At 42.5% G+C, this 23,180-nt stretch overlaps 2 long non-coding RNA genes across 2 annotated transcripts; one reads left to right on the forward strand and one right to left on the reverse strand.

Moving 5' to 3' along the window:
• Positions 1 to 7,570: 7,570 nt before the first annotated feature.
• LOC139834163 (uncharacterized) lies at positions 7,571 to 22,379 on the reverse strand. Its single transcript, XR_011749598.1, has 3 exons — positions 22,307 to 22,379; positions 18,065 to 18,402; positions 7,571 to 7,647 (listed from the first exon to the last, which is right to left on the reverse strand). It is a non-coding gene; the product is annotated as an uncharacterized lncRNA (long non-coding RNA).
• Positions 15,516 to 16,653, forward strand: LOC139830003 (uncharacterized). Its single transcript, XR_007858044.2, has 3 exons — positions 15,516 to 15,954; positions 16,074 to 16,200; positions 16,376 to 16,653. It is a non-coding gene; the product is annotated as an uncharacterized lncRNA (long non-coding RNA).
• Positions 22,380 to 23,180: the final 801 nt, after the last annotated feature.

Raw genomic sequence — 23,180 nt, forward strand, 5'->3', positions numbered from 1 at the left:
AAACCAATACAATAACTTATCTTGGGCATCAAATTTCTTGCCCGTGCATAATGCATCAAAAGAAATGGCATGAATAAGATAGAATTGTGTGATTAGTCATAAGATTAAGTAGTTAGAACTATCAACAAATATTCAAATTGTACTCCATTTAATATGTAACTAAACAAACTTGAGTGAACTTAAATCGACAGAGCTTATTTAGAACCTAAAACGAGTAAATCTTCTAAGTTTTAATTAATATTTCAAGCATACTAACAATACAAATTGACCTTGATAGAGCGAAAGTTCATCACACATAAGCGTAAAGCATTGCACATCACAAAGCCAAGATTCTAGGAGATCAAATCCCAGCTACACAAAAACCCTTAAATATCAACACCATGGCTCATAGGCCACATCACTAATTGAGATCACCATAGAACAAAGCGGGAGTGGAAGAACCAGAAAAGCGAGCGGTTGCCCAATGGAAGCAACTTGGACCGGGCCGGGCTCGGGCTTGCGCTGTGCACTTTAGGCAGGTTTGGGCCGGGCTTCTCGGGCCAGGCCGGGCTTTTTGCCTGTTCGGGCCAGGTTCGGGCTTAATTTATAGGCCCGGCGATCGGGCCGGGCCGGGCTCGGGCTTGCATTTTACGTTCGGGCTTTTTCGGGTTTGGCCCGAAGCCCGGCCTGGCCCGAGTTTTGCCTGTGTGTACTTTCCTCACACAACGAGGTCACTTCTCCATCGCGCTAGTCGGAACTACTTGGCCGCTGCCCACCTCCTTCCTAGCTATCAACTAGATATCACTCCCGCTAAGAACCACAGATATGTAGTTACTCTGCCTTAAAGTATAGGTATGTGTTTCACACGTACATATCAATCAACTCATGCATGTGTGTATGATTTGTCAAAAATATAATGTTTCTACATGTGTCTACCACAACACTAGATGATTGCAACATGGCCATGCATTTCGCCACCGCCATCCCTACCCAACTGCTGGACTTTCTTGCTATGCATGAGAAAACACGGGTAAACGCATCATTCATCAGACCATGGTTATCAACACAAATACGGAAAACATCTCAGATCAAAATCATTTCACATGAACACAACAAATGAGCTCCCTCACCGGATAGCAACAACTTCCATCTCAATAGCATCTGCTCTTGCAACAACCAAAAATGGAACTTGGAAACAACACTAACTAGGCCCCACAAAATAATTTATGTCAAGAAAAAACATATGCTCAAAACACACACATCACACTCATGCACTTCATTAACAAGATTCTAATATAGTGTATTCTAGAAATCCAGAGCATATGCAAAGCTAAGGCAGCAACAGAGGGTAGTTTACCTCGGAAATGGTGTTTGGGACCTAAACAAGCCAATGCTATAGTGTAGTATAACAACAACATGACCATTGGCACAGCTTAAGTGTCATTGGAATTCTTTTGAAGTGTTGTGTCACTCTAGCCCATCGATAAAAATAAGGAATGTTTCATGGCGAAGAATTTAAGTTAGTTATAGCTAGAAGATGAAAGGAGCCAAAGGAGGAATGCCATTAAAGTAATTCAGAAATTAAACAAACGCATACCATAAAGGATTTAAATAAAAAATGAAACATTTATAAGTGAATGGGGATTAACATAATCATTGGGAAAACATTAAGTATCAAATGTGGCTGGCTATGTAAGAAAGAAATTTACTTACCGAAGCCAAACCACTTCTTTGATGTTCTTCATATCTGAACCAATATTCTCAAGCCTTAGTAGTGCACTAGCAACCTCACTAGAAATAAAACATTAGAGCAAATATCATCTTCACTGAACTGATTCACATTAGAACAATAAGAAACAAGGAAAATATTTCATGCTAATAACAATAGCAATGGGACCGGGAGCACAAAACCTGGCCTTTTCTTCTTGAACTTTTATTCTTTACCTGAAAGTCACAACACACAAGATGTGGATTTAGGTAGGGCTTTTATAGATACTAATTGACAAAGTAGACAACATTAACAAGTTCACTACCCAACTTGGGGTTTTGCAGCAGCTACACCACTCGAGGGCGATCCCGGCCATCTCCCTACACGCCGATAATGTGATGCTATTTTTCCACCCATCACCTAGCGACATCGCCACAATCAAAGGAATACTCCAGGTGTGCAGCAACACTTCAGGCCTCCAGGTCAACTAAGGAAAAAGCTCGGCTACTTTGCTACGCTGCGATAATGAGGTGGCTGTACCCGTTGTTGCACAGCTTCAATGCCCAATTGTGGACCCACCAATCAAGTACCCGGGCATTCCTCTCACAATCAAAAGACCATCACCGCACAATCGCAGCCTGTCGTCGATCGCATTGCTGGACAACTGCCATCTTGGAAGGCCAAGCTCATGAACAAAACATGCAGCCTCGCCTTTGTCAAGTCTGTCCTTGGCGCCATCCCTCTGCACCAACTATTGGTCTATGCAGCACCAAAAAAATCCCTCAAGTAGATCACTAAAATTTAGAGAGGCTTCCTTTGTGCTGGACGTGCAGACGCCAATGGAGGTCTTTGCCATGTCAACTGGAACCGGGTCTGCCGCCCTTTCTCCCATGGAGGCCTGGGTGTCCAAGATCTTGAGCGCGCAGACAGGCACAAGCTAAGCCGGCTCGTACTCTTGGACGGACACCAACAGGGCTCGGATCGGACTAGAACTGCAATTCTCCTCCGATGAGCGCGACATGTTCTTCACCTCGACATCCATGAAAGTTGGTTACAGAAGCAAGGCTCTCTTCTGGGAGGATCCATGGATCAACAGACGTGTGGTCTGCGAGTTGACGCCATAACTCTACAGCTGCATCCCCAAGTGGAGACACAAGGCCACAACCGTCGCAATAGGCCTAAACGGCAACAGCTGGGCTAGGGACATTTAGGGCGTCATTGGCATCACTAAGGTTGGGCAATACTTGCAGATCTGGCTTGCAATCCGGAGCACCATCCTCAACGACTTTGGAACTGGACAAATGGTGGTACCTACTCTGCCCGTTCTGCATACCTGGCAACCTTCCATGGATCCATCCTGTGCCACTCCTGGAAGTTAATCTGGAAAACATGGGCGCCACCGCAAGTAAAATTCTTTCACTAGCTAGCAAATGTGGACAGGTGACTGTGGAACGCCTCGCAAGACACGGCCCGCACCATCCCCCACGCGGACCTCTCGGCAACCAGGCCCTCGAAACAATGCGCCACCCGATGCTCAAATGCCATTTCACCCAGACTGCCTAGCATGAAGTGCTTGCATGGCTGAAAATGATAGCAAGAGCTCCAAATGGAGAGGACACCCTCATGGACAGGTGGTTGCAGGCCAAACAACAAACCCCCAAGCAGCTTCGCAAAGGCCTCGCCTCTGTCGTGCTACTCACCCCTTGGATAATTTGGAATCATCGAAATGACTGCATATCCCAGGTAAACCAGCCTTCTATCCACTCCCTGGTCTCCATGATCAAGGACAAAGCCAGACTTTGGGCAAGGGCTGGCGCCTACGGGCTTCGAGTAGTCTTGCCACCCACCTGGGATGTGCACTAAGTTAGCTTCCATCTTGTTGTAACCCAGCGCTTAGGAGGATTGTAAATCAAACTCTACGGTCGCCAGCAAGCGTGGAGGGGGCACTGCATGGCGGCGCCAAAGAAGCGTGCCACTGCGGTCGCCACATGCCAGCAAGGTGAGCAGCTCTTCATGTTGTCTTTGACTCCCAATGGCGAACTTGTGTCATACCTTTGTGTGGACCAACGTAAGTTGGTTCAGATGCCACTTGGTGCAAACATGCACTCCATATTCTTCTGTGAGATTTTATAGAAATATCAAATATCTAATTCCGTGGGAGATTCACAAATCCACTAGCTTCTAGGAAATTTAAAAAAACATCTGAATCAGTTCATATAACATTTTCATGACACAAGAAAAAATCAATTCAACCGAGCCAAGTGGGTTAATTAGGAAGATGGGACTGTACACGGAGAATAACTGTACAAGCTGAAATATTTCTGGATGAAGTGATCAGTAACTACATATGGAAGATGGGACTGCATGTGTGCTTAGAAGATAAAAAATAGGATGTAAATCCAAACTACAAAGTGATGTGAGAAAAATTCAGTTAATGCACATCCGAGCCAAGTGGGTTAATTAGGAAGTAGGGGAAAAGAGAGAAAGACGATTACTTTTTTGTACATGCTGAACCATACTCAATGAAGACAGCGAGCAGCAGCAGCCTTGCGCCGTCAGCTAGGCTGGAGCAGGGGTGCTCCACACGCATCTTGGTTGTTGGTCCATGCAGCGGGGAGGCTCTATGTGCTCAAATCATCCTCTTAACTCTTCCATGCAAACCTGGCATAGGAATGATTGATTTTAATAATATTGACATATCAAGAAGTAGCTAGATAAGCAACTGAAGAAACATTCATGTGTATAGGAGGATGCCTCTTGAATATATTATAGGAGACACCATTCCCCTTACATGCACACATACATAAACGATTGCAGGACATAAATAGCTCCACTAGCTAATCTGTAGAGAGCATAGAATTCTACAAAAAAAAAGTCGACTTCCACACAAAAACAAAGAGAGTATTGTGCAAGATGTTGATGTCTACTTATTTTCTCACTTTATTGTTGAGAAGTTGGTCAAAGTTTTTTTGGCAGATTCTAATATTGTTCCTAACTGAAGATGTGGAATTATATGATAATAGGTAACTGAAACCTCTGATCATGTGAAAATCTAAGGCAAGTTGTTCTGATGTAACTCATTAGTCTACATTTAGATTGATAGATTAAATATTATGAGCATTAGTATGGACATATTTTGGGTTAGGTAGCTACCCAAGATGAACAGAGAAAACATCTAAAACATATTTAACTGGTGATGAAGACGCCCGCTTAGTGGAAACTAGAAACTTATGTACATTCCACACAAAATGCTTTGTCCATGAGTTAAAAAACAGAGGAGCGGATAGTTACTACAGCTAATACATCAGTAATGTGAATGACTCCCCAATTAAACGATCAAGAACATAGAGAGGATGTGGCATGGTGTTTTTTTTGTTAATACTTTGTTAGTACTGCAACTTTCTTGTCCCCTGGTGTCTACACCTTGACAGTCCAGTTGTCGATGTGTAGTGTCTTGGTCTAGAACGCAACGCCGATGGTGGCCTTGGAGTGGAGGCTGAGCTCGTTATGAGGCTACACATGTTTGCTGAGTTGGGATCCAACCGGATCCTAAGGTGGGAGGGCTGTTCTCATTGGTCACTTATCTGCCAATGAACATCTTGAGCATTCACTTGAATGTGATGCAGAAACAAGGAAAACACAAGTCGGAAAATAATGGTGTGCAATCTTGCAAGATTCATTTGTTCCTTCAGCTTGACTGCTTGAGAGTTGATCAGAAAGTTTAGACAACTAGACTGGGTTGGTTATTCATGCTGGCCCAGAGATAAGTATGCAAAGTACATAATGTTTATTTTTTATATGTGTTTTACCAGTACAGAACAGTCATATCCGATTGTATTATCTATACGAATGTATCTTATCTTATAAAATTAACAAAGTCTACCTATTACAGACTCTACAATGAACCTTTGAAGGGGTTATGTAGCATCGTGCCGTGAAATATATCTCTGGGAATCGGTGATTCTCATTAGGGTAAGAAATGGAGGAAAAAAAAAGACCAGAAGTACTCCAAGTTAAAATTGAAATTCATCAGTTCGTAGCATGGCAAACAGCTACGAGCCATGCTGTTGCAGCTTCATCTCCTCCAAGGGCTATGTCTTGGCTCAAAGGCAGTCTGTGGCCACACTATTAGCTTGAGATTGAACCAGTGGACCAGGCATAAGGACAATAGAACAAAATCCGCTAAGAATTCACACGTCTCGAAAAGTGTTTGGCCTGACTAGTAGGCCTTCATTCGTCAAGCGAACTCTGTGGTGCAAGGCATCAAAGCCTTTGTCAATGCAAGGGAATCATGTGATTGACCTTAGGGTAAGGAGAAAAATTAAAATTAATTATCAGGAATTGAATTTTGGTTTCAAGTCCTGTCTTGATACTTGAGATGGGCAAAAATCTGGTATCCATTCACATTATACTATTTTACTAAAGATTCAGTTTTTTCCAGATGGATTCTTAAAAAGTAATAATTCATGATCCATACTATTCTAGAGTTCTCGAACTGATTCTCTAATGATGAATATTAGTACACATGCAACGGAAATCATGTAATGCGAGCTCACTTACAAATTCATCAGTGTGTACAATGGACAGAGTACATAGGCAACACAGCCTACAACCTACAGAGATTTGTATCACAATATACTTGATATTCTAACACTATCTCATTTCACTTTATCTCGTCACAATCTTGTATTGCAACCGATGGGCTAATCCTCGTGACATCGTTGATAGAAAAGATGTACAGAGATAAGTAGGACTTATGTCACAATTGTGAGATAGTTATAAATAATTATAATTTTGTCAAGAGAACTAATTATTTTATAATGATCCATATTTTGACAAGATTCAAGAAAAAATGCTAAAGATATATGTCCGATCATCTTGGAAAAGCATGCCTCCCACAAAGGGTTATCCATGCAAAGATGGCGCGGGTCACATGAACATATACTCTCAAACAGATGAGAAATACTTCTTTTTTTCACTTTGATTTTTTCGAAAAAGGAATCAATTTTCCTAGCCTCTCCAACCTATTTCTTCAATTTAATAGGAAAAAATCTTGGGCTCAATTCAAACACACCCTCAATCTTTGTACCTCTGCTTGCATTACACAAATGACTGTGTACAAAAGATGACCCTTCCCCAAATGCAGTTAAGTAAGAAATCAAGAATTCACCAAAATACAAAGCAACGAGCCGACAAGTAAACCAAGGTCAATAGATGTTTACTACTGATAGGGGAACAAAAGTGCTGAAAAGGTGAAAATGCATTGAGCTGACTGCCCAAGTAAACCAAGGAGAGTTTTCAGAACGCTACTATTTTCAGAAGTCAATCAATCTTCAGACTAGTATATGCAACACACTTAACCAGGAGAACTTATCATTCGCCAGACTAACCCGCAGCTTCAAGTACTGTTGTTGAAAATAGAAGCTGGGAGGAGGTAGATCAGGTACAGAAAGAAAAAAGAAATCCTAATAACTTGGCACGGTTTAAACCAAAACAAATCTGCAACGGACTCAGCAAAATCCAAATAGACAGGCCAATTTGCAGCCTGATCAACGGTGGCTAGAGCACAGCGGTAGAGGGGGGAAATGGACCTTTTGGTGGGCGCCGTGGTGGTTGTGGAGGAGCTCCGCCTGGTCGGGCATGTACAGGTCGCCCCCTCCTCGTCTTGTGTGTCGTCGTTGTTGCAGCCGCTCCATGCTCCGACGGCGGCGGCGGTACACAGGCGAGCCTCTAGGGCATGGTGGAGACCGTGGAGTTGGTCCTCCATCACCAGCGCCGTCTTCAGCCTCAATGAAGACAGGGAGTAGCAGCAGTCTTGTGTCATCAGCTAGGCTGGAGCTTGATCTCAAAAAAAAAAGCTAGGCTGGAGCAGGGGTGCTCCACACACATCTTGCTTGTTGGTCCATGCAGCGGGGAGGCTCTATGTGCTCAAATCATCCTCTTAACTCTTCCATGCAAACCTGGCATAGGAATGATTGATTTTAATAATATTGACATATCAAGAAGCACCTAGATAAGCAACTGAAGAAACATGCATGTGTATAGGATGATGCCTCTTGAATATACTATAGGAGACACCATTCCCCTTACATGCACAAATACATAAACGATTGCAGGACACAAGTAGCTCCACTAGCTAATCTGTAGAGAACATAGAATTCTACAAAAAAAAATGACTTCCACACAAAAACAGAGAGTATTATGCAAGATGTTGATGTCTACTTATTTTCTCACTTTATTGTTGAGAAGTTGGTCAAAGTTTTTTTTTGGCAGATTCTAATATTGTTCCTAACTGAAAATGTGCAATTATATGATACTACCTCCGTTTCAAGGAATAAGACGCACACGTATTCCAAGACAAACTTTGACCATAAAAGTTGAGCAACAATATCTTGGTTACATTATATATAATTAGCACCGTTGGATTCGTATTGAAAATCACTTTCTAATGATGCTAATTTCATACGAACATTTTATATATATTTGAAGTAATTTATGGTCAAACAAAAAACACATAAAACGAGGATGCCTTATTCCTTAAAAAGGAGGTAGTAATAGGTAACTCAAAACCTCTGATCGTGTCAAAATCTCATATAATTCCACAAGTACTGTGCAAGATGTTGAGAAGTTGGTCAAAGTTTTTTGGCAGATTCTAATATTGTTCCTAACTGAAGATGTTAATAGGGAACTGAAACCTCTGATCGTGTCAAAATCTAAGGCAAGTTGTTGTAATGCAACTCATTAGTCTACATTTAGATTGACAGAATATATATTCTTGGCATTCGTATGGACATATTTTGGGTCAGGTAGCTACCCAAGATGAACAGAGAAAACATCTAAAACATATTTAACTGGTGATGAAGAAGCCTGCTTAGAGAAATGAGAACACCGAACAAGAATTAACCTTTAAAGTGGGCAATATAACAATATCATCGTTATTGCACAGAACAAACAAGAAGCTCATGATTTCCTCACAAACAATGATAATTCTATCACTGCTGCGCTCAGCAATGGCAGAACCATGCACACAATATAGTGGAAACTACAAGCTTATGTACATTCCACACAAAATGCTTTGTCCATGAGTTAAAAAACAGAGGAGCAGATAGTTACTACAGCTAATACATCAGTAATGTGAATGACTCCCCAAGTAAACGATCAAGAACATAGAGAGGACACAGCATGGTGTTTTTTGGTTAATACTTTGTTAGTACTGCAACTTTCTTGTCCCGTGGTGTCCCAAATCTACACCTTGATAGTCCGGTTGTCGATATGTAGTGTGTTGGTCTAGAACTCAGCGCCGAAGGTGGCCTTGGAGTGGAGGCTGAACTCATTGTGAGGCTACACATGTTTGCTGAGTTGGGATCCAACAAGATCCTTAGGTGGGAGGGCGGTTATCATTGGTCACTTATCTGCCAATGAACATCTTGAGCATTCACTTGAATATGATGCGTAAACAAGGAAAACGCAAGTCGGAAAATAATGGTGTGCAATCTTGCAAGACTCATTTGTTCCTTCAGCTTTACTGCTTGAGAGTTGATCAGAAAATTTAGACAAGTAGACTGGGTTGGTTATTCATGATGGCCCAGAGATAAGTATGCAAAGTACAAAATGTTTTTATATGCGTTCTACCAGTACACAACAGTCATGTTCGATTGTATTATCTATTACAGACTCTACAATGAACCTTTGAAGTGGTTATGTAGCATCGTGCTGTATAATATATGTGTGGAAATCGGTGATTCTCGTAGGGTAAGAAATGGAGGAAAATAAAAGATCGAAGTACTCCAAGTTAAAATTGAAATTCATCGTTTGTGGCATGGCAGTGATCCTCCGTACTCCACCATGCTATTGCAGCTTCATCTCCTCCAAGGCCTCTGTCTTGGCCCAGTGCAGCGCGTCGCTAGACTATTAGTTTGAGATTGAAGTAGTGGACCAGGCATAAGTACATTAGAACATAATTGGCCAAGAATTCTCATGTCTCGAAAAGTGTTTGGCCTGACTAGTAGGCCTTCATTCGTCAGCGAACTATGTGGGGCAGTGGATCAAGGCTAAAGATGGGACTTGGTTCCCGTTTATCCATTGGTTAGGTTAAAATAGCCCAATGGGCCGAGTGGTTAACCTGAGAATATTTTTGGTTATCTAGGTTCACTCCTATTTTACCAATGATTTTTTAGGTTCGCACCTACCACTTAGCGCTGACGCCGTTTTGCCTCTCGGCTGCACGCCCTTGCTCACCTACGTTCAAGGCCTTTGTCAATGCAAGGGAATCATGTGATAGACCTGAGGGCAAGGCCAAAAAATTAAAACTAATTATCAGGAATTGAATTTTGGTTTGAAGTCCTGTCTTGATACTTGAGATGGGCAACAATCTGGTATCCATTCACGTCGACGATTTTGCTAATTAAAGATTCACTTTTTTCCAGTTGGATTCTTAAGAAGTAATGATCCATGATCCATATTATATTATTATTCTACAATTCTGAACTGATTCTCTAATGATGAATCTTAGTACACATGCAGCTAAAACGATGTTATGTGATCTCACTTACAAATTCCTCAGTGCGCACAATGGACGGAGTACAAAGGCAACACAATATACTTGATATTCAAGCACTGTGCCATTTCACTTTATCTTGTCACAATGGACGGGCTAATCCTCGGGACATTGTTGATACAAAAGATGTACGGATACAAGGAAGGTTTATGTCAGTTTAATTGTGAGATAGTTGTAAATAATTATGATTTTTTCAATGGAACTAATTTTTATAATGATCTATATTTTGAGAGTATCCAAGAAAAATTCTGAATATATATGTCCAATCATCTTGGAAAATATGCCTCCAACAAAGGGTTATCCATGTAAAGATGGCGCAGGTCACATGAACATATAGAGATTTGTATCACAATATACTTGATATTCTAACACTGTCTCATTTCACTTTATCTCGTCACAATCTTGTATTACAACTGATGGGCTAATGCTCAGGACATCGCCGATAGAAAATATGTACAGAGACAAGTAGGACTTATGTCAGTGCAGTTGTGAGATAGTTATAAATAATTATAATTTTGTCAATGGAACTAATTATTTTATAATGATCCATATTTTGAGAGTATCCAAGAAAAAATTGCTAAAGATATATGTCCGATCATGTTGGAAAAGATGCCTCCCACAAAGGGTTATCCATGTAAAGAATGGCGCGGGTCACATGAACATATACTCTCAAACAGATGAGAAATACTTCTTTTTTTTCACTTTGATTTTTTTTGAAAAAGGTATCAATTTTCCTAGCCTCTCCAACCTATTTCTTCAATTTAATAGGGAAAAATCTTGGGCTCAAACCAAACACACCTGCAATCTTTTGTACCTCTGATTGCATTACATGAATGACTGTGTACAGTAATTATGATGACCCTCCCCTAAATGCAGTTAAGTTAGAAATCAACAATTCACCAAAATACAAAGCAACGAGCCGACAAGTAAACCAAGGTCAATAGATGTTTACTACTGCCAGGGGAACAAATGTACTGAAAAGGTGAAAATGCGTTGAGCTGACTGCCCCAAGTAAACCAAGGAGAGTTTTTAACGCTACTATTTTCGAAGTCAATCAATCTTCGCACTAGTATATGCAACGCACTTAGCCAGGAGAACTTATCAATCGTCACACTAACTCGCATCTCCTTGAAAATAGAATCTCGGAGAAGGTAGATCAGGTAAGAAAGAAATCCTAATAACTTGGCACGGTTTGAACCAAAAGAAATCTGCAACGGACTCAGCAAAATCCTAATAGACAGGCCAATTTGCAGCCTGGTCAACGGCGGCTAGAGCACAGTGGTAGAGGGGGAAAACGGACCTTTTGGTGGGCGCCGTGGTGGTTGTGGACGAGCTCCTCCTGGTCGGGCATGTACAGGTCGCCTCGCTCCTCGGTTTGTGCATCGTCGTTGCTGCAGCCGGTCCACGCTCTGACTGCAACAGCGGCGGTACACAGGCGAGTCTCTAGGGCATGGCAGTGACCGTGGAGTTGGTCCTCCATCACCACCGCCGGCTTCAGCCTCGACCGTCGCCGTATGGATCTGCATCGAGCCGGGAGGCGGCGGGAGCCCAGGTCGCCCGGGGTTGTACGGGGAGAACCGCGATGTGAGCTGCCATGGCGGCAGCTATGGTGAGCAGAGGGATGGCGGCGGCGCACAATTTGGGATCGAAATCTCGGGGCGGTAGATGGGGAGCGAGAGAGAATTGATTGGGTGAGGAATCAAGGAGGCGGTGGCTGCTGCGAGGAACTAGCTAGGCCGAAATTAAGGAGAGATGCTTCGGGTATCGGGAGCAGGATTTGACTCTGCGCTAATTCTGTGTTTTCGCGATGGCCGTTGGATGGAGATTAGGAGAGGCGTTGGACGGTTTAGATGCTGCTTTCTGGGGTGATCCGCGGGATTGCGATTCTTGGGATCTGATTGGATGAGCAGCTCCCTTATGTGTAGTATCAAGTTTCTTTCCAAACAGTTCAAAAAAAAAGTTTCTTTCCAAAAGAAAACAAAATTGAAGCACCACTAAACTCTCCAATTGATCCTAGGTAGTAGTTTTCGCATATATGTGGCCCAATGAGTTCACATGCAATGGATGAGTTGTGTCCAACGAGCTAGCACTACATCGAGCAAGATGATTTTTGGGTTAGTACTCCATGGGGTCATCCACCATCCAGGGCTCCACGCATTGCCGCAACCTAGTCGGTGGCAACCCCCGTCACGAATCAATCACCAACTCATTCACGTGTCGGCGAGAGCACCACACTCTAGGGTTATCGTCTTGCCATCCTCCCGCAGAGTCCTTGTCGGCATGCGAATGTGTGCCCACTGCCGAACTCTTGTCTGAATACTCGGCACATCATCGCGCCGCCCCTACACCAATCTCCTGTATATACCCATATTAGGACTCAACTCCATAAATCTAGGGTTTACGAGGATTTATTAGTGTGATCTCATGTTTCCCTCTATTATACGACCCTCGTGAAGGAAACACTCTAGCTTTTCACCACAAATAGGTAATTTTATGTGAATTTCTATGTTATTCGTGATATAATATGCCATGTTCTTAACAAGTTGGTTATATTGCTTCAAAGTGGGATTTTTCAAATATAAGTCCAAAACTTATTGCAGATACTCCTATTTCTAAAGCATGAGAAACTTCAAAGTTGTGGATGGACTTTTCCTCTAAGTTGACCTTATATACACATATTAGCACTCCACCTAGAAAATTTATTAAATTTTCACCCGAAGTGATGATTTTATCTCAATTTATTATTTTATAGTAGCAAATAGGTCACATGGCCAATACTTGCTTTAAATAGGGGCCAAGTTGTTACAAAATTTGGTTCGGTTAAACGATGGGAGATTTCGATTCCACGTCCAAAGAACTTCTTTGACGGATTGTCTAGTAAATCTGTGAAGGAGGTGTCAGATCTGCCGCCCATCGTCATCACCATCATCTTTTGTTTTATTCTAGGAGTAATTATTATCTATCATTTCATGTCATTAGTATTCATGCATTGTTAGGGTTGTTATTTGATGCTTCGGGATGGTTATCACCTACAATTCCATGTGCCATTAGGGTTGTTATGTCCGCGACATCTTTGTTGGAAAGCTCATTAGGAGTTATGCTAAAAAGTGTACACCTTCTAGTTATCAAGTGCTTTTGGTTGTGTCACCACTAATGTGTCATCTCATCCATTAGTTGTATTTGTATTTCCACTAACATGGCTCTTGGGATGACACACGGACCCGATCATATATACCCGGCTTTTATGATGTGAGCCTTCAAGGCATCATATATCTTTGCCTTATTATGTCTCTTTAGTTCTTGGCCTTTGGTCCTAGAGGAGCTATTTTGTGTTGGTGTCATGCATAGCTATCTTGGCGCTCGAGGGAGGCGTTGACAACGTGTTGTGTTTCAATCATGCATGATGACAACACTTCGGTGCCACACGTCTAAGTCATATGTTATATTCTGGCTATGTTGATAGCACTCGGCGTTGCCCCGTAGTGTCGGCAATCGAATCCCTTTTTGACATTCTTAAGACACTCCTCTCGTGTTTTTGGTATGCATATGAATATTCCCCTATGTTAAACTTTTGGATGGTCTTATAGTCTTCGGTGTTCTCAGCTGAGTTCCTAGAGTCTAGCAATTTGGCTTGTGGTTTCCGAGGTGTCTTCTCGGTTCGTCGCTTTTGGTTGTACCCTTTTTGCGGGTGACTTGGACATCACACCAATGCATGCGGTAGGTCCTCCATCATCCTTGGGCCAGGTTGCTTCCCTCAAGTTGTCCGCGCCTACCCTATAATCCATGTTATCTCCAAAATTGTAGTGCCTCAACGAAATTATTTCGACAGAACTTATCTGAAAAAAATCATTTGGGAAGAAACCCGACCGTGACAAGTGCAGTGACGTGCATATACCTATGTACATGTGTGTAATTTTTTCGTCACGTGCTATATGGTTGTACAACAGCATGTACGTACACATACTGAGTTAGCACATCCATACGTACTACAGCCCATACAACAGGTGCCAATCCCAACAAAATTTTGACACGCTGACGGAAATTGATTGTTTAGTCCAACATTCTCGTTTCCCTGAAATAAAGAGACCATCGTCGTGAAAAAATTTGGGCACACCATTTGCGCCTCCCACTCACCATCACTCACCTCCGTCGCCGTCCTGCTCCGGCGAGCCAACCACCGCATCGGCACCAGATCATCCTCCTCTCTCTATTGCACGCCGTGGAACCGCTCAATCGCTGCCCCACCACAAACCCTAGCAGCCCAATATCCCGCCTTGTCCCCTCCGGCGCCGGCCGCCTGAATTTCACCTCCGCCGCTACCTCGTCTCCCACACCATCGCCTCCTCCTCCCCTTCCTGTCTCCGTCCCCAGTTCCTTCCATCCTCGCCTTCCACATCAGATCGACGCCGGAGCCCCATCCTCGCCGATTCGAGATGCGCTGCCGGCCAGGAGCCACGGCGTCGCGGCTGCTTGTTCGCCGGCGCGCGCGTGTACCGTTAGGACGGTGCGCGGCGCTCCGCCGAACTCGCTGCCTGCGTCGCGCGTGTGTCCGAGGGCGGTTGCTGCACGCCGGCGTGGCAGCAGGTCGCGACGGCACCGCCCGCCTTGCCCGTCGCCCGTCTCCAGCGGCTGATGGTATGATGTGCCCAAACCCCTGCCCCCAATCCTATTCTCTCCTATTTGACAAAAAAAAAAAACGAAATTTTCTTGAGCAGCTAGAGGCGTGGTTGCAGCTTTGGTTTCTGAAATTAAATACACCTGTAAACGAAATTTCAGGACACTTATGCACAGTAACGAAGTTTTGGTCTGATGTAAAACAACAAATTAGTGGTGCATAGTTATTTCAATACTGAGTTCAGATTGAGTTGGGCACCTGTAGTGCATGCTCAGATGCTACGTTGATCATCCTCAGTTTGCTACGTAGACTGACATTGCTTGGCCTACCCTAGTAATTGTTGCGTGTGTCTTGAAACTTGTACTATATTCATCTAAGCATGTTCTATCTTGTTCATCATTGTGGTAGCTATTATAATTTGTTGAGTTGAAGTAGCTGTATTGCTGTCAGCATTTTTACTTGGCCAAATTAAGATGGTTAGTTCGCTGTATTATCCTGATGTTGAGAGCTTTCCCATTTTCCTGTCCAGGGAAGTGTGAGATGGTAAAGCTGTTGCCTCTGCTTTCTAGAGGAGTCCATGTCCGTCGCCGCGTTTTTGTTCTGGCTGGTGCATTTTTTTTCCGGCAACGGCATTGCGTAGACGAGCACTAGCCACCGGCGGCAGTGGAGGTGCTGATGTGATTATGTAATACTGTTTAAGGTCTTGTTATAATATTCAGTCGGTAACAACTTCCTTTGCATCATTTCTGTTGAATTAAACTTGTAGCTGGCTAATTTGTTTCAGCTCATGCATATTCCATGTTGACTGAATTTCAATATTTTCCATGTGCTAAATGGCTTGAGTGGTCAATGTCGATTATCAACTAGGCCTAGTGCTATACAATGAGTAATGATGTATGAAAGAAACTGTAGCGTTTGTTTTCAAAGTCTGCTGCCATATATTTTTGATACAATTTCTTGAGTTGAAGTAGTTGTTTTTGCTGTCAGCATTTGGTTGGCCAAATTAAGCTGGTTTGTTTGCTGTAGTATCCTCATCTTGAGCTTCGCCATCTGCCTGTCTAGGGAAGTGCAACTGCAAGATGAACACTGATTCAGGTCTTGTAATAATAATATTCAGTATGGAAGTTGGTTTGCTGTCAGCATTTGCTTGGCCAGATTAAGATGGTTGGTTTGCTGTATTATCCTAATGTTGAGTTTCCTATTTACTTGTCCAGGGAAGTGGGAGATGGCGAAGCTGCAGCTTTCTAGAGGAGCCGAGGGCTGGCCGTGTCCCTCGCTGCCTATCTGGCTTCTTAATTCTGGCTTTGGTGGTGGTGATCTGTTTATGTAACACCGTTTCAGGTACTCTGCTGTGCACATGGGCGACAGTTAGCAATTCCATCTATTTCTTGATATACCAATAATTTCTTGATCCGAAGTAGAGTAGTTGTGCTGTCAACTTTTGCTGCTGGCCAAATTAAGATTGTTATTTTGCTGTACTATGCCTGATCTTTAGCTTTGCCATGTACCTCTCCAGGGAAGTTGAAGTGCGAGATGGTAGTGGCTGCTGCTGCTGTTGATTTGTAGCGGTGGCGGTGGTGTTGCATGTTCTGGTATGGGCATAGCGAGACGAGCACTTGCCCAATGTCGGCAGTTGTGGCGGTGTGGTGATGTGATTATGTAATATAATGATTCAGGTCTTGCGATGATAATAGTAACAATATTCAGACTGTAAGTTGTAGCAGTAGTGTTGTCTGCAAGTATAAATCAATTTTAACGCTTGTGTTGGATCAAAATTTAAGTTGGGTGGCCCCAGTTTAGTTGGTACGTTAACAATTTCGTGGCTTGTATTGTTTGTTAGTATACTTCCCCTTCGGAGAGGAATTAGGGTATGGTCATTTTAGAGAAAGTAGTGTCTTTTTTTTTTTAAAACTTGGAGAAATTAATGTCTAACCAGCTACTAGTGTTAAGAGACAGATGTGGTTCATCGTGCTAACATTTGCTGCAGAGATAGCCAAGCTAGTGTCGTTCAAATTCGAAGTAGGGAAAAAAAAGAAGGGAGAGAGAGAGAGAACGACCTGGAGGGCTGGCCTGACGTTTTTTTTCTTCTGAAACACAGTAGATGATCACACATACGTACATAACTTACTCCCACACACATGCAACGGAAATCATGTAATGCGAGCTCACTTACAAATTCATCAGTGTGTACAATGGACAGAGTACATAGGCAACACAGCCTACAACCTACAGAGATTTGTATCACAATATACTTGATATTCTAACACTATCTCATTTCACTTTATCTCGTCACAATCTTGTATTGCAACTGATGGGCTAATCCTCAGGACATCGTTGATAGAAAAGATGTACAGAGATAAGTAGGACTTATGTCAGTGCAGTTGTGAGATAGTTATAAATAATTATAATTTTGTCAGTAGAACTAATTATTTTATAATGATCCATATTTTGACAGTATCCAAGAAAAAATGCTAAAGATATATGTCCGATCATCTTGGAAAAGCATGCCTCCCACAAAGGGTTATCCATGCAAAGATGGCGCGGGTCACATGAACATATACTCTCAAACAGATGAGAAATACTTCTTTTTTTCACTTTGATTTTTTCGAAAAAGGAATCAATTTTCCTAGCCTCTCCAACCTATTTCTTCAATTTAATAGGAAAAAATCTTGGGCTCAATTCAAACACACCCTCAATCTTTGTACCTCTGCTTGCATTACACAAATGACTGTGTACAGTATGACCCTTCCCCAAATGCAGTTAAGTAAGAAATCAAGAATTCACCAAAATACAAAGCAACGAGCCGACAAGTAAACCAAGGTCAATAGATGTTTACTACTGATAGGGGAACAAAAGTGCTGAAAAGGTGAAAATGCATTGAGCTGACTGCCCAAGTAAACCAAGGAGAGTTTTCAGAACGCTACTATTTTCAGAAGTCAATCAATCTTCAGACTAGTATATGCAACACACTTAACCAGGAGAACTTATCATTCGCCAGACTAACCCGCAGCTTCAAGTACTGTTGTTGAAAATAGAAGCTGGGAGGAGGTAGATCAGGTACAGAAAGAAAAAAGAAATCCTAATAACTTGGCACGGTTTAAACCAAAACAAATCTGCAACGGACTCAGCAAAATCCAAATAGACAGGCCAATTTGCAGCCTGATCAACGGTGGCTAGAGCACAGCGGTAGAGGGGGGAAATGGACCTTTTGGTGGGCGCCGTGGTGGTTGTGGAGGAGCTCCGCCTGGTCGGGCATGTACAGGTCGCCCCCTCCTCGTCTTGTGTGTCGTCGTTGTTGCAGCCGCTCCATGCTCCGACGGCGGCGGCGGTACACAGGCGAGCCTCTAGGGCATGGTGGAGACCGTGGAGTTGGTCCTCCATCACCAGCGCCGTCTTCAGCCTCAATGAAGACAGGGAGTAGCAGCAGTCTTGTGTCATCAGCTAGGCTGGAGCAGGGGTGCTCCACACACATCTTGCTTGTTGGTCCATGCAGCGGGGAGGCTCTATGTGCTCAAATCATCCTCTTAACTCTTCCATGCAAACCTGGCATAGGAATGATTGATTTTAATAATATTGACATATCAAGAAGCACCTAGATAAGCAACTGAAGAAACATGCATGTGTATAGGATGATGCCTCTTGAATATACTATAGGAGACACCATTCCCCTTACATGCACAAATACATAAACGATTGCAGGACACAAGTAGCTCCACTAGCTAATCTGTAGAGAACATAGAATTCTACAAAAAAAAATGACTTCCACACAAAAACAGAGAGTATTATGCAAGATGTTGATGTCTACTTATTTTCTCACTTTATTGTTGAGAAGTTGGTCAAAGTTTTTTTTTGGCAGATTCTAATATTGTTCCTAACTGAAAATGTGCAATTATATGATACTACCTCCGTTTCAAGGAATAAGACGCACACGTATTCCAAGACAAACTTTGACCATAAAAGTTGAGCAACAATATCTTGGTTACATTATATATAATTAGCACCGTTGGATTCGTATTGAAAATCACTTTCTAATGATGCTAATTTCATACGAACATTTTATATATATTTGAAGTAATTTATGGTCAAACAAAAAACACATAAAACGAGGATGCCTTATTCCTTAAAAAGGAGGTAGTAATAGGTAACTGAAACCTCTGATCGTGTCAAAATCTCATATAATTCCACAAGTACTGTGCAAGATGTTGAGAAGTTGGTCAAAGTTTTTTGGCAGATTCTAATATTGTTCCTAACTGAAGATGTTAATAGGGAACTGAAACCTCTGATCGTGTCAAAATCTAAGGCAAGTTGTTGTAATGCAACTCATTAGTCTACATTTAGATTGACAGAATATATATTCTTGGCATTCGTATGGACATATTTTGGGTCAGGTAGCTACCCAAGATGAACAGAGAAAACATCTAAAACATATTTAACTGGTGATGAAGAAGCCTGCTTAGAGAAATGAGAACACCGAACAAGAATTAACCTTTAAAGTGGGCAATATAACAATATCATCGTTATTGCACAGAACAAACAAGAAGCTCATGATTTCCTCACAAACAATGATAATTCTATCACTGCTGCGCTCAGCAATGGCAGAACCATGCACACAATATAGTGGAAACTACAAGCTTATGTACATTCCACACAAAATGCTTTGTCCATGAGTTAAAAAACAGAGGAGCAGATAGTTACTACAGCTAATACATCAGTAATGTGAATGACTCCCCAAGTAAACGATCAAGAACATAGAGAGGACACAGCATGGTGTTTTTTGGTTAATACTTTGTTAGTACTGCAACTTTCTTGTCCCGTGGTGTCCCAAATCTACACCTTGATAGTCCGGTTGTCGATATGTAGTGTGTTGGTCTAGAACTCAGCGCCGAAGGTGGCCTTGGAGTGGAGGCTGAACTCATTGTGAGGCTACACATGTTTGCTGAGTTGGGATCCAACAAGATCCTTAGGTGGGAGGGCGGTTATCATTGGTCACTTATCTGCCAATGAACATCTTGAGCATTCACTTGAATATGATGCAGAAACAAGGAAAACGCAAGTCGGAAAATAATGGTGTGCAATCTTGCAAGACTCATTTGTTCCTTCAGCTTTACTGCTTGAGAGTTGATCAGAAAATTTAGACAAGTAGACTGGGTTGGTTATTCATGATGGCCCGTAGATAAGTATGCAAAGTACAAAATGTTTTTATATGCGTTCTACCAAGACACACAACAGTCATGTTCGATTGTATTATCTATTACAGACTCTACAATGAACCTTTGAAGTGGTTATGTAGCATCGTGCTGTATAATATATGTGTGGAAATCGGTGATTCTCAGTAGGGTAAGAAATGGAGGAAAATAAAAGATCAGAAGTACTCCAAGTTAAAATTGAAATTCATCAGTTTGTGGCATGGCAGTGATCCTCCGTACCCACCATGCTATTGCAGCTTCATCTCCTCCAAGGCCTCTGTCTTGGCCCAGTGCAGCGCGTCGCTAGACTATTAGTTTGAGATTGAAGTAGTGGACCAGGCATAAGTACATTAGAACATAATTGGCCAAGAATTCTCATGTCTCGAAAAGTGTTTGGCCTGACTAGTAGGCCTTCATTCGTCAAGCGAACTATGTGGGGCAGTGGATCAAGGCTAAAGATGGGACTTGGTTCCCGTTTATCCATTGGTTAGGTTAAAATAGCCCAATGGGCCGAGTGGTTAACCTGAGAATATTTTTGGTTATCTAGGTTCACTCCTATTTTACCAATGATTTTTTAGGTTCGCACCTACCACTTAGCGCTGACGCCGTTTTGCCTCTCGGCTGCACGCCCTTGCTCACCTACGTTCAAGGCCTTTGTCAATGCAAGGGAATCATGTGATAGACCTGAGGGCAAGGCCAAAAAATTAAAACTAATTATCAGGAATTGAATTTTGGTTTGAAGTCCTGTCTTGATACTTGAGATGGGCAACAATCTGTATCCATTCACGTCGACGATTTTGCTAATTAAAGATTCACTTTTTTCCAGCTTGGATTCTTAAGAAGTAATGATCCATGATCCATATTATATTATTATTCTACAATTCTGAACTGATTCTCTAATGATGAATCTTAGTACACATGCAGCTAAAACGATGTTATGTGATCTCACTTACAAATTCCTCAGTGCGCACAATGGACGGAGTACAAAGGCAACACAATATACTTGATATTCAAGCACTGTGCCATTTCACTTTATCTTGTCACAATGGACGGGCTAATCCTCAGGACATTGTTGATACAAAAGATGTACGGATACAAGGAAGGTTTATGTCAGTTTAATTGTGAGATAGTTGTAAATAATTATGATTTTTTCAATGGAACTAATTTTTATAATGATCTATATTTTGAGAGTATCCAAGAAAAAATTCTGAATATATATGTCCAATCATCTTGGAAAATATGCCTCCAACAAAGGGTTATCCATGTAAAGATGGCGCAGGTCACATGAACATATAGAGATTTGTATCACAATATACTTGATATTCTAACACTGTCTCATTTCACTTTATCTCGTCACAATCTTGTATTACAACTGATGGGCTAATGCTCAGACATCGCCGATAGAAAATATGTACAGAGACAAGTAGGACTTATGTCACAAGTGCAGTGAGATAGTTATAAATAATTATAATTTTGTCAATGGAACTAATTATTTTATAATGATCCATATTTTGAGAGTATCCAAGAAAAAAATGCTAAAGATATATGTCCGATCATGTTGGAAAAGATGCCTCCCACAAAGGGTTATCCATGTAAAGAATGGCGCGGGTCACATGAACATATACTCTCAAACAGATGAGAAATACTTCTTTTTTTTCACTTTGATTTTTTTTGAAAAAGGTATCAATTTTCCTAGCCTCTCCAACCTATTTCTTCAATTTAATAGGGAAAAATCTTGGGCTCAAACCAAACACACCTGCAATCTTTTGTACCTCTGATTGCATTACATGAATGACTGTGTACAGTAATTATGATGACCCTCCCCTAAATGCGCTTAAGTTAGAAATCAACAATTCACCAAAATACAAAGCAACGAGCCGACAAGTAAACCAAGGTCAATAGATGTTTACTACTGCCAGGGGAACAAATGTACTGAAAAGGTGAAAATGCGTTGAGCTGACTGCCCCAAGTAAACCAAGGAGAGTTTTCAGAACGCTACTATTTTCAGAAGTCAATCAATCTTCAGACTAGTATATGCAACGCACTTAGCCAGGAGAACTTATCAATCGTCAGACTAACTCGCATCTCCTTGAAAATAGAATCTCGGAGAAGGTAGATCAGGTAAGAAAGAAATCCTAATAACTTGGCACGGTTTGAACCAAAAGAAATCTGCAACGGACTCAGCAAAATCCTAATAGACAGGCCAATTTGCAGCCTGGTCAACGGCGGCTAGAGCACAGTGGTAGAGGGGGAAAACGGACCTTTTGGTGGGCGCCGTGGTGGTTGTGGACGAGCTCCTCCTGGTCGGGCATGTACAGGTCGCCTCGCTCCTCGGTTTGTGCATCGTCGTTGCCGCAGCCGGTCCACGCCCGATCGCAACAGCGGCGGTACACAAAGTAGTCTCTAGGGCATGGCAGTGACCGTGGAGTTGGTCCTCCATCACCACCGCCGGCTTCAGCCTCGACCGTCGCCGTATGGATCTGCATCGAGCCGGGAGGCGGCGGGAGCCTGTGTCGCCCGGGGTTGTACGGGGAGAACCGCGATGTGAGCTGCCATGGCGGCAGCTATGGTGAGCAGAGGGATGGCGGCGGCGCACAATTTGGGATCGAAATCTCGGGGCGGTAGATGGGGAGCGAGAGAGAATTGATTGGGTGAGGAATCAAGGAGGCGGTGGTCTGCGAGGAACTAGCTAGGCCGAAATTAAGGAGAGATGCTTCGGGTATCGGGAGCAGGATTTGACTCTGCGCTAATTCTGTGTTTTCGCGATGGCCGTTGGATGGAGATTAGGAGAGGCGTTGGACGGTTTAGATGCTGCTTTCTGGGGTGATCCGCGGGATTGCGATTCTTGGGATCTGATTGGATGAGCAGCTCCCTTATGTGTAGTATCAAGTTTCTTTCCAAACAGTTCAAAAAAAAAGTTTCTTTCCAAAAGAAAACAAAATTGAAGCACCACTAAACTCTCCAATTGATCCTAGGTAGTAGTTTTCGCATATATGTGGCCCAATGAGTTCACATGCAATGGATGAGTTGTGTCCAACGAGCTAGCACTACATCGAGCAAGATGATTTTTGGGTTAGTACTCCATGGGGTCATCCACCATCCAGGGCTCCACGCATTGCCGCAACCTAGTCGGTG

This window comes from Lolium perenne, chromosome 7 (genome assembly GCF_019359855.2).
Source record: "Lolium perenne isolate Kyuss_39 chromosome 7, Kyuss_2.0, whole genome shotgun sequence".
In the NCBI taxonomy this organism is placed as follows: Eukaryota; Viridiplantae; Streptophyta; class Magnoliopsida; order Poales; family Poaceae; genus Lolium; species Lolium perenne.